General features: G+C 33.4%; 1 protein-coding gene and 1 long non-coding RNA gene across 27 annotated transcripts in view; one reads left to right on the top strand and one right to left on the bottom strand.

Moving 5' to 3' along the window:
• LOC128248926 (uncharacterized) overlaps positions 1-8,203 on the top strand; it is a 22,389-nt gene extending 14,186 nt beyond the window's left edge. Inside the window, exon 2 of the long non-coding RNA XR_008265083.2 lies at positions 6,445-8,203. This is a non-coding gene — a long non-coding RNA (uncharacterized LOC128248926). The remainder of the gene's footprint in view (positions 1-6,444) is intronic.
• The window catches only part of LOC106871599 (tyrosine-protein phosphatase Lar), a 591,306-nt gene that overhangs the window by 412,130 nt on the left and 169,176 nt on the right, over positions 1-10,000 (bottom strand). The window lies entirely within an intron of this gene.

Here is a 10,000-nt window from a genome sequence, read left to right as displayed (position 1 = left end):
TTCAAATTCTGCCGAGGTCAACTTTGTCCTTCATCCTTTCAGGATTGGTAAAATAAGAACTAGTTGACCGCTAGGATCAATGAAATTGACTTACCCCTTCACCCAAAATTACTGGGGTTGTGTCAAAATCTGAAACCAATATTACTTCTCTTGGAAGCAGGTGTGTGTGTTGGCTACAGGAAGAGCATCCAACCATAAAAAAATCTGCCTAAGTTTCATCTGATCTATTCCAGCATGGAAAAAAAAAATGACACATTGGTGATGTTGATGATATATATACACACATATATAAGCACACACACACACACACACACACACAATAACATACAGTGTCTATAAGAATAGGTTTCAGACAGTCCATCAGTTCAGGGCCAGAAAGTGAAGGAGCCCCTTTCATCACAATGCTATTAACTTTAGAGGATTCTTCTTCAAAGAGCCAAAATGCATTCATGCTTCACCTTGCTTAGTTTTACTTGGTGACCCAACACACACACACACATAATCATTTTAACATCCAATTTTCCTTTCTTGTATAAGTCATATGAAATTCATTAAAGTAGATTTCATGTCATCAACCCTGACCTGTTTCCAAGTAAGGTCATATTTACCCATAGCCAACCATGTTTTCACAGACGATTGGAAGTGAACAACATTGCTTATATGATGATGATAATGATGATGTTGCTCATTTACAGCAATCTCATGATGTCAAGAGAAGGGCACACACAAGCGTTCATGTGTGCCTGCATGCGCACACATGCACACATACACACACATACATACACACACATGGCAGGCTTCTTTCAGTTTCCTCCTTACAAATCCACTCATAAGGCTTTGGTTGGCCCAGACTATAATAGACACTTGCCCAAAATATTTCTCAGTAAACTCATATATGTATATATTTATGAATGTATGTATGTATGTATATATGCTTGCATGTATGTGTGCATGTTTCTCTCTCTCTCTCTGTTTCTGTGTATATATACACCTCATGCATTGCATCTGTCCTCTCTTCAAGTTGATCCAGACAGAATCTGTACTCTAAATGTAAAAAGGCAAAACAAATTGCTTAGTTATGTTCCGATATGTTTTACATCTAAACAAGAATTGTTAAAACAAGTATCAGGGTATTTCCCTTGAAATGGTCAACCATGGTGAAATAGGCGTTTTCAAAGAGGGGGAGGTAAATTCTGTGATAGTTTTTACAAGGGCTATTTAGTTTCTACACTTGTGTATTCATTGAAGGACAAATTTTGAAGTACAGAAAGTAAGCATTTGATGCAAAATAAAGTTCCATGGAAAGGTTGAGGTAAACAGGAGATAAATTATTCAAAGATGGAGATGATTGTCAAAGAATTAGAACAGTAAATGAAAATTGTACAGGATTTCTTACTAAATAGAGTAGGTTTGTTGTTATTTACTCTGTCAGATTTTGCTAATACAAATTTTAGAAAAATTTTCAATAATTAATGATTTCTTCACAAATGCAAGAGTCAAATTAATAAAAAAAAGAAAATGAAAAAAGAAAAAAAAAACTGGTTACAAGTCATAATTCCATTAAGAATGTGATAATTATTTTGTATTTAATTTATTTCTGTGGCTGACTGTGAATGACCTTCACATAAAATATGTACAGCAAGGGTTAAACAAATGTGATGTGTATTTACAAAAGGAATATTCGAAAGAGAAATCTACAATTTTTTTTTCAACACGGACTTTAATTCACTATTATTGGAAATAGTCTGACGGATACACTTTTGGAGCTGCTGTCAATAAAATATAAATAAGTGATGACAACGATGACGATGACGATGACGACGACGAAGATGATGATGATGATGATGATGATGATGATGAGGAGGAGGAGGAGGAGGAGGAGGAGGAGGAGGAGAAGAAGAAGAAGAAGAAGTAGTAGTAGTAGTAGTAGTAGTAGTAGTAGTAGTAGTAGTAGTAGTAGTCATTAATATTTTTACAATATAATTAAATCTGAATCTGATCGCATTGCAACCACATTTGCGCTAAAAACACCCCAGAATTTTAGTAAAATGAATACAAAATCGGTGAGCTAGCTATGGATACATACACACACATATATATATATATACATACATGCACATATACATATATATATATATATATATATATATATATATATATATATATATATATATATATATATATATATATATATATATATATATGTATATATATATATACCCTACTCACAAAGTCTTTATTCATTTTGCTAATATATATATGTATATATTTATAGCTGGGATCTGCATTGCCTACTATTCTTTATGGATCGGATCGGATAGGAAAGGAATATTCTTATTTGCAGCTTAAGACACGCACAAAAAAAACCACAACAACAAAACAAAACTATAATGCTATTTATGATGAGTAGGAAGAAGAGGCACTAATGTAGTATTGTACTGCAGTAGTAAAGTAGGAGATGAAATTTTTCCATTACGTCATTCGTTCTTTCTATGCATAATCACAATTTTCATGATAATATTGTCAGCATAGAATGATCATGATGATGAGGGAGGGGAAGGGAGGCACACAACATATTAAGCACTTACATTTCCATATATGGTATTGTTATTATTGATTATTTCTATAACAATTATTTCAATGTAAAAATCAATCATTATATGAAGTAGTTCTATGAAAGAAACATGATTTTTAAGACATCAAATTTATTATGCATGCTCTGGTACCAATTACAGATTTCATATATGTATGTATATATGTACGTATATATATATGTGTGTGTGTATGGGAAGAGAGAGAGAGAGAGAGGGAGGGAGGGATGAAGATGAAATCCATCCATGAGTATTATCCTCCCTTCTATTATCATATTAAAAAGCATATGGAAATCAATAGGACATAGTTATATATAACACATTATTTATATGATATTTCTTCTCTTTCTGGTGCTACCAATGGCTTTTTAAAACATACTCTCATAATAGAGATATTTCCACAGACAGTCATGGAAGAAAAGAATTCATCATTCTCCCCCCACATCTCCATGGTCCCCTCCTTTCTCTCAGTTCTTCATCATATGAGACATTCAAAATTGTTAATATGCTAACAAAAAAAAAAATAAAAAAGAAAAATAAAAAAAAAATAAAAAAAAAGGAGTGGGATGTGTGTGGTTATTTGATCAGTTTTGATCTATTGATTTTTAAAATGGCATAAGTAGTTTCGCAGTTGCTCCAAGTGTATGTGTACAGTAGGAAGATTTGTAACAGTAGCAGCAATTTGCAACAATAACAGCAGCAATCAGCAGCAGTAGCAGTAGCGGTAGCAACAGTAGTAATGACACTAGCTGTAGTAGCAATCTGATGTTACGACTGAAGTCTAGGCTGTTCCATTTCTGCTTGAATAGTCATAGCATTAGCACTGGTGAAAAATATCTGTAGGTTATTGATTTCTGGAGCCAACAAGTATGTTGTTTGAAGCCAAGCTTGTTCTACATTCTATGGTTGGCAAGTTGTAATAACAAAAAGACAAGGCAAGATGGCAGTTAAGGTCAAGGCTGTTTGTGTTTTTAGCCGATGATATGTCAAACATCACTTTTAACTTATATTAATACGACTGGACTGTTTGCCTTCACGTACACATATCTTAATTGCTTGTGTGTATGTGTCTGTATATATATATATATATATATATATATATATATACCGGAGTAAGCACATGAAATATGCAACAAGGTGGAAAAAAGAGTACTCAAATACCAGAGGTAGAGTAATATGCTTTATTTAAAAGCAGCAGAAATATAACAAAAAAACCGTTACTCTGAGTTTCACATTCCCGTTGTCCGATGAACGGGAACGTGAAACTCAGAGTAATGGTTTTTTTGTTATATTTCTGCTGCTTTTAAATAAAGTATATATATATATATATATATATATATATATATAAATTCAATAATAGGACGAATTCTTTTACAAGAATTTATCAAGTAGCTAGCGTGAAAAAACCTCATAAGGGAAAAAATCCATCATTTATTCCCGAAATATATATATTTATTTATATAAGGGCATTACTATACAATAATGCCTCACGCTATGAGGGACTCTAAGGTCATACTACTATAAAAAGCACATTTTAGTCTGTTTTTAAGGGGTTGGCTTTGAGAGTTGCATTTCCTCGCGTTTGGTAAAAATGTGCTTTTTATGGTAGTCTGACCTTAGAGCCCCTCATAGCGTGAGGCACTATTGTATAGTAATGCCCTTATATAAATATATAGATATATATATATATATGTATATATATATATATAATTTCATAAATATTATAATTGGTAATTTTCTTTTTATTGGACAAGAGGTTATGTATTGTATCCGTTGTTTTCATGTCCTCCAAGACTACTTACATGGATGTGCTAAATGTCCCCCTTGCACAGTTGTAAGTTGACAGCTGCAGAAAAATGTATGTGCAGGGAAGAATTCTGGAGCTAGCATGCGTGCATTCATAATGTGCACTTGTACATATGCATGCACACACATGCATACATATGCAACAGGCCTACACATACATATATAATACAAAATTTAGTTGTACACTCATATACAAGTATATGAAGATAAACTTTACTAATTTAGTTTGCTTATTGTATATATACACATATACACATGTATACACACATACATGGAAAGATAAATTTTGTTTCTCTCTCTCTCTCTCCATATATATATATAGGGAGGGAAAGACAGACAGACAAATAGATTAGATAGAGAGATAGATAGATAGATAGATAGATAGATAGATAGATAGACAGACAGACAGACAGACAGACAGACAGATATGAATTATACATAATTTAATCATGCACTCAAGTCCAAATATATGAGAATAAAAATATATGCATTTGCTGTGCATTATTTTATGCATACACATACACAGATGTACAAGCACGCACACACACACACACACACAGATACACACAATTTGTCGCAAATGATATTTGATATTTCAAAGAAAATTCTCAATGTACCATTTTTATTGAATCATTAATGTAAAGTGATACAGCAAAACAATACATGTTAACTATAGAGTAATGATGAAGAAGATAATTATGATAATTTCTTTTACATTGTCAATTTAGGCAGAAAGTCAGCAGTTTTGAGAGAAAGGGGCTAGTCGATTCCATTGCTCCCATTTTTTGACTGGTACTTTATTTTATCAGCTATGAAGAATGAAAGACAAAATTCATCTTGGCAGGATTTCAACTCAAAAATATAAAGCGTCAAGAGTTTCTAAACTAGACACAAGGTCAGCAATTTTTGAAAAGGGAAGGAGCTAGTCGATACCATGAACCATAATACATCCTGGTACTTTTCTTTATTGACTTCCCAAAGGGATAAAATGTAGAATTTATTTTACAGGTTTTTAACTCAGAATGTAAAGGGCCATAACAAATACTGCAAATCGTTTTTTCTGACACTGAAGCAATTCTACCAATTTACCACCATTAATATTGATAATGATAAAAAAAAAACAAAAAACTGGGATGATTGGTGATATGTGGTTCTTGAGAAGACCCACCCACTTCAGTGTATCTGAATTCTGGAAGCACTATGTATCTATGTTTTGCACACAATTGAGCCCTTTCTCAAGACATTTACATCACCCATCTTAAGTGCAGCTTGAATCCAATGTATGGTGTATTCCACCTGAAAAGTGATGCTGATAGGCTGCACCTGACAAAAAAGAAAGGAGGATGGGAACTGATATGTTGTGAGGATTGTATTCAGTCCGAGGAAAACAATATTACTTGGCCTATAAAGAATGCAAAGAACACACTACTTGGGCAAGTAAGGGAGGCAAGACTATTACATACAGAAAGCTGTCAGGATAAGAAGATATACAAAAAAGACAGAAATGAAGAAACAGCTGGAAGGATAAGATGTGCAGTCAGTTCTTGAGCGGGATACCAAGGAATATAGTTTCAGATAAAAGATGGATGTAGTTACAAAAAAGTGAATTGAAACCTGAAACAGAGGCCTTGCTATGTGTAGCACACAAACAAGTATTGAAAACAAACTACATTAAGCACAGAATTGACCATTTCATAGACTCTGACAGATCTAATTAGATCAAGGAATTGAACATTGGAAACCCAATATCATGCTGGTCGACAATGGAGGAAAATTCATGCCAGATCATAGACATGTCATGTCTTGGGGACAGCAGATACAGAAAAACTAATGAGATATAAAACTCAGCAAAAAGAAATCAAAATGCTATGGTAAATGAAAAAGAAACACATTGTATCTTTGGTACAATGAGCAAAAAAACTGTCCCTCTCAGAATTGCTGGCTTTGTGCCAAAATTAGAAAGAACTGTCATTCTTCTTCTTCATCATCATTATTATTATTATTATTATTATTATTATTATTATTATTATTATTATTATTATTATAGTACTGGTGCCACAATGAAATCCATCCAAGGCACTCTGTGAAGTGGTTGGCAAATGAGTAGGGCCAAAAGAACGTTTCAGTCTTGTGGTGAATATGACAATTTCTTTCATGCTGGTGCCACAATAAAATGCACCTGGTGAACTCTGTAAAGTGATTGGTGATCGGAAAAGTATCAGTCATAGAAACCAAACCAAACCAAACCAAACCAAAAGTGAAAAATATGAGCAAGATGTAGTCCTCTGCCTCATCTAAAACAGCAGTAACTCTAAAGAAGAGCTGGTTTGGACTATGGCAACTTGTTCAGCCCATGGAAAACAGATGGAAAATGATGATGATGATGATTCACATGTACTCACATGCATGCACACACACACACACACGCACACAGAGGTTTGAATGTAAAGATGGGAGGAAGAATATTCAATATCTTCAGTAGAATTTATTAATTTGTTTGAAGCTGATGATAGATTTGCTGTTACTCAGAATTTCTCACTACACACAATTCCTTAAAGAATTCCTTAAAGAAGGGAAAGAAGTGTTTCTTGCATAAAACCAGAAACCAATACAAGTGTATTTAAACTCGCCTGTAGAAAATCTATAGAAAATATTTATTATTAAATATAAGGATTACCATTTTATGAAAAATCTCGAGTATAAAGGGTCTACTATGATTGAATATACTTGAATTTATTTACACTCATCAGTTGATGCTGACAATTTTTATCTTTAATTATTTTTAAGTTTTTAAATTCTAAAAATATTTAAAATGATACCTATATCTCTTAAGCAAAATTATTGAAGTGTCAGTCAAAATACCTGGTAAATTTTAGTTATGGCCTTTTATGATAAAAACACCCATGCCAATGTTGCGTAGAAACACCCAGTACACTTTATGAAGTGGCTGGCATTAAGAAAGGCATTCCAGCCATAGAAACCATGCCAAAATAGACATGGAGCCCGGTAAGTTCTTCGGTTGAGCAGCTCCTGTGAAACTGTCCAACCCATGCCAGCACATGATGTTGATGATGATGATGATGATGATGATGATGATGACGATGATGACGATGATGACGACGATGATGATGATGATGATGATGATCATCATCATCATCATCATCATCATCATCGTCATCATCATGAACACTAGAGGTTATGTTGGAAGAAGGGGATGATCAATGAACAACATCTAGACAGAGCTAATAGCAAGAAATAGCAGCCAAATTTCCCACATTTTTCAAATTTCCCTAAAAAAACATGTAAATAAATATAGTACTACATATTCCTCCAGAGACATGAGAGATCACAGCTGAAATGCTTTGATCACAGATCAGCTTGATCAGTGTTCACCTCAGGCTAAATAATAACACCTAGAAAATTGTTACATTCAAGGAACGACAATAAGTACATTGTTTATTTTTGTGAAGTAGTTATAATAGGATATGTAAGCATAGATAAACTGATTGACCACTCAGTGGCAGCTTACTCTCGGGTAAGCATTCAGACAAGGTGTCGAGGTTCAAGATAATCCCTTCTTTCTATGTCACCAATATTAAAGATCCTGAAAAAAGGGCAAGGTCACCGACCTTTCTCCTCTGACTAATCCATAAAGAAATTTAAAAAATAAAAGACACACAAAACAATAGGAATATTGTTCACTAAAAACAAGTGCCACATGGAATTTTATTACCGTTCCAACATTTCCTCCACTCTACTCTCATATTCAACATTACTTTTGAAATAAAATTGACTTTTTTGGTTTTTGTTTCTGTTTAAATTGTGGCTTTGCACTAGAAAGTGCAAACAACAATGGAACCATAATGTGGTTGTCTGCTATGCTAGAAACAGCAACCCAAATTACTTTGAATCTCAGCAACCAATTTTAAAAAGAAAAAAACAACGGACAATGTAGTTTGGAAAAAAGACTGGATGGTCATAGCTAGAAAGTCTTTGATCATAAGTATGGTAATTCAGGGCCAATCTAGGACAAAATATGAGCAGCAGCAGCAGCAGCAGCAACAACATTAGAAAATATCTGTAATGATTAGATCTTGTTCTTACTAATTTGTTTTAAGTTACCAAGGCAAGATTAGATTAACATAATCCCTCACTTGACATCTAACATAATAATGCCACCCACACTACAATAAAGAAGGATTAATACTTATTTTCTAGCTCAATGAACATAATCAAATAAATATGCCTTATTCGAAAACATGACACCAATGACATGGCTTGAAACTTTTGTCTGTAGGTCATCAATTCAGCAATGCAGCCATTTCAAGATAAATGATCGATCTTTATTATTTTACAGGTGTATTTTCTTGCTATAATTACATGAGTGAAAGTAGTTGGGTTGCTAGGTCAGCAAGCCAAAAGATTTGCAGTACAGGCACACCATCTAATTAATTTCAGACGATTATATTTAGTGATGTTGCTGTTGTTATTTAAAAAGAGTTACTTTTACCCGAGAAGATATATGGCATAATGAAACTTAAGTCATTATGTTTTTATTGTAGAGAGAGAGTATACTAAAATTTTAAGATACCAGGTAGTGACCTTAATTATTACTTCAGTGTCTGATGATCCTGCCTGACATATGTTCCGAGCTGAAATAACTCTGCCTGGCCGTACCTAGAATAGGTCTCTTCTCCTAGGTTACAGATCCCCAGAAAAAACCCACTGTAATACCTAGTTGAAATTTGCTGGGGGACAATGATGTCTCTGAGGTAGATAGATGATGAGCTCTTAAGCCTTGGTTGGCAATCACATAGTGCTAGCATCTAAATAACACTGTTTGTTGGTGAACCCTGTACTACATGTGTCATGCAATGACAAGTATACTTTTATTTTTGAAAATGAAGGTTTCCTAATTAATTACAATAGAGCTCAGATGCCTCAATTTAATTTTAAAATAAAATAGAAGGAATTTGATAGAATATTTACTTTAAATGAATTTTTATTGTAATCATTATTTTATATTATCAGTTTCACTATTTGAAAACAAAGGGGAAATACTGTTTTGAACGTTTAGTGAAAGGCTGCAATAGATATTAAGGTGGTAGACTGACATGATCTGTAGAGTATTGGTAGACTTTATCCATCATCTGGTTTAATACTATCATGTAACTTATGAATGTTTTAAGTAGTCTCAGCTGTTAGAAATAGGCAGTTAAGACATCATGTCTGAGAATAACCTCTTCTATTTCTCATGCCAATTTCACAAGCCCTGAAAAAGGTGTTGGATGCTCCCCATCCTTTCCTCCTGCCACTGGTTTCAGGGGCCATGGAAAATGGTCACAAGTATCCTTTTGAATAAATCAAGAAATATATTTTGTAATATTTAGTCATAACACTTTACATTCTAAGTTCAAATCCTACTGATAATGATTTTGTCTTTCACTTTTTTAGGACTCAAAGTACAATTGAAGTATTGAGATTAATTTCCTTGATGATTTCCTTCCATTAGAATCTGTGGCATTTTGCCTTTGTAAAAAAAATTAAATATATAACTGATGTTTTAAATAAAATAATGAAAAGCATTAAGTGCAAGAGTAATT

Source organism: Octopus bimaculoides, chromosome 10, assembly GCF_046866305.1.
Source record: "Octopus bimaculoides isolate indiv1 chromosome 10, ASM4686630v1, whole genome shotgun sequence".
NCBI lineage: Eukaryota > Metazoa > Mollusca > Cephalopoda > Octopoda > Octopodidae > Octopus > Octopus bimaculoides.
Note: the sequence above shows the minus strand (reverse complement) of the source record. Positions and strands in the feature narration are given on the sequence as shown.